Source organism: Bufo bufo, chromosome 1, assembly GCF_905171765.1.
Source record: "Bufo bufo chromosome 1, aBufBuf1.1, whole genome shotgun sequence".
NCBI lineage: Eukaryota > Metazoa > Chordata > Amphibia > Anura > Bufonidae > Bufo > Bufo bufo.
Window position 1 is genome coordinate 53,360,878 of NC_053389.1, and position 6,000 is coordinate 53,366,877.

Consider the following 6,000-nt stretch of genomic DNA (forward strand, 5'->3'; position numbering starts at 1 on the left):
TCCAGAGAGGATCCAGTCCTTTGTCACGTAGCCATGTGATATCCAACACCTAGCCGGATATTAAAAATTAAAATAGGATTGTCCATTAGCAGCTGGAGGTTGGAGAACACACGAGCGTTACCTCTGAGCATTGTCATAATGAGCAGCAGCAGACACTTCCCAGGCAGGAACCATCTCATCATGTTCTCTGAATAACTTACTGACTGATAATTTAAAGGAGCGCAACGCAAAACGAAAACAGCCATTAGGATGCAGGTCACAGACAAAAGCAGCTTAGGGGATGCATCTCTGCAATTGTCCCACTGACTGGTTATAGACAAGAGGCTGGAAGGGTAAATGACAGCTTCCGAAATCATCTGTATGACATGACGGCGAAGTCAGCAGCTGAGAGCCTCCATGTGTGTAATCCAGTAAGATAATGATCCGCATGCTCAAAAATGAATGCTCCTCCAGCTCACGAGGCCACACTGTGGCAGGTTCAATAAAGTATTAACTTTTTTGACAGTTAAAAGTTTTGTCACAAATTACTCTTCTCACTTCTCATCACTGTTCGAAACTGGTGAGAAAAAGGAATGGGGCTTAGTGTGAGGGAACGGGGCAAGGTACAACCAGCCAGCTTGCTTCTGATCACAATGGCATGTAGGCTGGGTGAATACCAGGGTGCAGTATGGAAAGAAATACTGGGACTGGTTAGACACCTTGTGCAGACTGTGTAGTAATGCATCACAAGAAGAATATTCTGCGGCCTGTCAAGTGATCAAAGCCATCTTCATTGCTGTCATACCCAGGAAAACTCCCTGAGTGTCATCTCTGAAGCAGTGAGTGAAATGTCTGTAGAGGCAAAGAGAGTAAGGCTGGCTGGTCTTTACTCTGTTCTAGTTTTTCCAAAGATTTTCTGCTGCTTCAGGGTATGGGGACTAGCAAGTTTCAGTTAGTTACCCTTGCTTCAGGTTACCTTGTCTGCTGCAGCTGTTACTGCTTCTCTCTAGACGCTGAGGAGGTGCACCAACTTTTGTGTTTCACTCACCTCCACTGCTAGCTAATAGTGATGAGCGGGAGGTTCCATATTCGATTTCCACAAAATTAGCTTGAATATTCGTCATTATTCTAGTTATCGCGATTAATATGCGATTTAAATAATCGCGTATTGCGATTTTAACTTAAGGTAACTTTCCTGTTGGTTTGATATCTAGAATTAGCTAAGATGACGAATATGACGAATGTATTCGTCATATTCCTTAAAACGAAGATAACGAAGTATTCTCCATCTTCGTTTTAGCTCCATATTCGTCAACTTCACTAATTCTAGCAATCAATCAAATAGGAAAGTTGACTATAGAGACAGCTGTGTTTAATTCGCTATGCGATTATATTACTTTGCTTTTTTTTTAAAATAAATAGAATAATTATAATAATTATCAAGTATTATAATTATTTTATTTATAAAAGAAAAAGCAAAGTAATATTATCGCATAGCGAATTAAAAACTTAGCTGTCTCTAGTCAACTTTCCTATTTGATTGATTGCTAGAATTAGCGAAGTTGACGAATATGGAGCTAAAACGAAGATGGAGAATATTTCGTTATCTTAGTTTTGAGGAATATGACAAATACATTTGTCATATTTGTCATCTTCGCTAATTCTACCAAGCCAACCATAGTAAACCAGGTCTAAGTTGAAATCGTAATGCGATTATTTCAAGTTATATTAATCGCATTGCGATTTCAACTTAGCACTGCTATATTCCATATTCGTTCGTTAACTTTGTTAATTCTAGGCTAGAATTAACGAATATGGAATATAGCAGTGCTAAGTTGAAATCGCAATGCGATTACTTCAAGTTATATTAATCGCATTGCGATTTCAAAGTAATTCTCAAATCCGACAGTACATTCTAGTATGGAGGCGTTCCCATGGTGATGGGGATGCTCCATGAGCACGGAAGTCGACAGAAGCGGCAACTGGCACTGACTGGAGCAGCCAGGAATCCTAAGGACAGGTAAGAACTACTTTTGGGAAGTGGGAAAGAAAAAAATATAACAATAAAAAAAAAAAAGAATATTCGGAATTTCTAGCACTATATTCGAAATATTCGCGAATTAGCGAAGTGCCGATATTTGCTAAAAAAATTCGCTATTCGAATATTCGCGCTCAACACTACTAGCTAACTACCATGCAGGTTTGCTGGCTCTCTAGCTACAGGCATCACAACTCGCTTTACTGCTGTCTGGGTGACTCTGACCACATCACCTCTTTTTATCTTTTAGCATGATGTGCAGTGTGCTGCCCCCAGGTCCCCGTGTTTAGGAATGCTGGGTTTTATGTTGTGGCCCTAATAGTTTGTGTCACGATGCTCCTACCTGGATACTGTCGCTCCTTGGGGGTTAGGCTCCACAGCAACAAAGGAGTTATATTTGGTGGAGTAAGTAGAGTCCAGAGTTGGTGAAGTTTAATGTTTTTTACATGAATAAACTTGCAATAAACTAGCGTCATTCAAACAATATTTGATCTTTCTCTTGGCTCCAGCAGCCTAAGGGTAAACAGGCAGGTAAACTTAAATACTTTGCTTTATCTCCCTGCTGCTAATCTCTGGCTTATCTCTGGTTCCTCTCAGCTTCAGTTACAGTTTCTTTTGAGAGTAAGGTATCCTGTGACCAGTTTTGCTGAGATACTAAATCCTTTTATATATCAGTAGTAGGCTGCTCTCTGAGCTACTTTCCCAAAGCTCCTGCAGCAGTGAGGGGAAACGCTCCCTCACCACACCGTGCTACTTCACTCTTTTGCTCCAACTTTCAACTTCACTGCTCAACTTTGCACTCTCGACTCCCCTAAAGCTTCTTCCAACCCCTCCCTTGGTAGGAAGCAGAACTCGCTCACTTCTGCCCAAAAAGGGGAGAAAGAAATGGTAAGTTCCATTCTATCTAAAGGTACTCTCTTCTAGATACACTGCCACCTGCTGGACAACCAGGCACATTATATGTAATAACAGTTGCATAACAATATTATTAAGGCACAGTATCAGAGGACCTGGAATTAAATACACAGATGACATTCTTTGTTAGCCATTAGAGACAGTAGCTAAGTGTAAGAATGGTAGTGCTCCCTCTGGGGTACTACAGATAAGAGTGCCTCAAGTGTGACCTCTGACATTAACCTCTTCATAGGCACATATTCACTGGGCGTTTCCGCCACAATTACAGTGTGTTGCTCACTCTAAAAGTGCAGTTGACATCCCACATGGTCGATGCAGTCATCAACATTCTGTCTGAAGGTATGTGACTCACTTCATCTGTCACATGTGACATCACCAATACAGTGCACAGCTATGCACATGACCTAAATATACACAGGGTGTTTCACCCACAGTAGTGCAAGAACATTACTTATCCCTGGCATATCATAATAGCACATCACATGGCGTATGATACATGTTACACAAGTGTGGATAAATACAGTAAGGTAGGATGTCATTATAATCATGTATCAGGTGCATACTGGTATCTAACAGTGTTCAAGTGGTACTGACACTGCCACAGTGCCACAACATGACATAACGGGAACACCTTTCTTTGTAAGGGGTGCAAGGGCATTTTCAACTTTCTCAGGGCCAGGACATGGGCTTGTCAATGTAGGCTGGCTCCTAGTCCTAGGGCATGACTTAAGGGCTCTTTACCTTGGCCGAGAATTGCATAGAGCTGGTGGTGTAAATGTACCACCGATTACACTCATTCATCGAGTAATTGGATCGTTTGTGCGAACACAAAAATCCTTGTTTCCCGACATCAGATTGCGCTGTTTAAACACGATCTGCTGACGAGACAGCATGGAGAAGAGCGATGGCATTAGCGATCACTCCTCCCCATCTCTGGAGGAGATCTCTGCATGTAAATGCAGTGGTCTCCTCCACCAGCGAGCAGCAGATTGTCGGGAAGAAACGCTTCCCTGCTGTAAAGGGTGTCCAATTCTTGGACTGAAAGTAGAGATAAAAGTGGTCTAATGAGTAGTTGACTGTCCAGAGTCATGTGATCCTTCATCTCCCCTGCCTTGTTTCCCTGAATTTGATAGGTAAAATGGCAGGAGTCGTTTTGCACTGTTGATCCGAATCAAAGCTCCAAAACTTAGGGAATTTGTAACTTGTAACTTTTATTTTGATGATCTATCCTCTATCCTACCTGTGGAGGCCCTTCAGGAAAACTAATTACCTTGACCCAAGACATCAGAATAAATTCTGCGGCACTCCATGTAAGTAATGGTGAAGCAAAAGTGACGTTTATTCAGCCATGGTATTTAAACCCTCTCCAAGGTCCTTCTCAAGTACTTTTGCTTCACATTACTTGAAGTGCCGCGGAATTTATTCTGATATTACATATATATATATATATACACACACACACAGCAGTGTACTGATGTGAGAAGTACAAGGTATAACTGATGCAGTAGGTATAGATATATGTGGTCAGTTATACAGTACAGACCAAAAGTTTGGACACACCTTCTCATTCAAAGAGTTTTCTTTATTTTAATGACTATGAATTGTAGATTCACACTGAAGGCATCAAAACTTCTTCAAAGTAGCCACCTTTTGCTTTGATTACTGCTTTGCACACTCTTGGCATTCTCTTGATGAGCTTCAAGAGGTAGTCCCCTGAAATGGTTTTCACTTCACAGGTGTGCCCTGTCAGGTTTAATAAGTGGGATTTCTTGCCTTATAAATAGGGTTGGGACCATCAGTTGCGTTGAGGAGAAGTCAGGTGGATACACAGCTGATAGTCCTACTGAATAGACTGTTAGAATTGGTATTATGGCAAGAAAAAAGCAGCTAAGTAAAGAAAAGCGAGTGGCCATCATTACTTTAAGAAATGAAGGTCAGTCAGTCAGCCGAAAAATTGGGAAAACTTTGAAAGTAAGGGCTATTTGACCATGAAGGAGAGTGATGGGGTGCTGCGCCAGACCTGAACCCAGTCACCAGACCTGAACCCAATCGAGATGGTTTGGGGGGAGCTGGACCGCAGAGTGAAGGCAAAAGGGCCAACAAGTGCTAAGCATCTCTGGTAACTCCTTCAAGACTGTTGGAAGACCATTTCAGGGGACTACCTCTTGAAGCTCATCAAGAGAATGCCAAGAGTGTGCAAAGCAGTAATCAAAGCAAAAGGTGGCTACTTTGAAGAACCTATAATATGACATATTTTCAGTTGTTTCACACTTGTTTGTCATGTATATAATTCCACATGTGTTAATTCATAGTTTTGATACCTTCATAGTCATGAAAATAAAGAAAACTCTTTGAATGAGAAGGTGTGTCCAAACTTTTGGTCTGTACTGTATATCATGGTCACTGTGTGTAAGGTACATTAGGTAATAGTGGTTGTAACCATCCGCAGTATGTAAGAAGGTACAAGGAATCATCGTGGATGATAAGTACGGCTCTTACTGGGAGTAGTCAAAGTGATGGGTGGGTGACTACTCCCCATGTTCCAGGCCGGGTTTTGCCAGGCCTAAAAACCAGCCAGCACTGCCAGGTGAGGAGGATTACCTTAGTCTGACAGTAGAGCTCAGGAGGTGTGTGTGCTAGGATCTGAGGCTTGTGCCGTGTTGGATGGCTGAGACCTGTCTGTAAGGGAAACTGCCCCCCTAAAAGCCTGCCATAGACTGCTGGAAGCATAACTGCCAACAAAATGATTTTTGCTATGTGGACTTTCCATTGTGTGTGAACTAACACCAAGACTGCAAAGTGACGTTTTGTTTTTGCTTTATGTGTGAAGAAACACGGACGTTTGATTTAAGAACTGGTAATTTGCCTCTGTACTGTGTCCGCACACCCTGTCTACCAGAGCGAAACCCCACAAGTACTACATACATGAGTAAGATATGAGTAAAAATAGGGAATGGGGGGCAAATGAAAAGAAAGGAAGAGGACCTCCTCTTACCACTCCATTCTAGTCTCAGTGCAGAGCTCATCCTGCAGTTCTTCTCCGTGACATTGGGGATTGAAGGACCTGT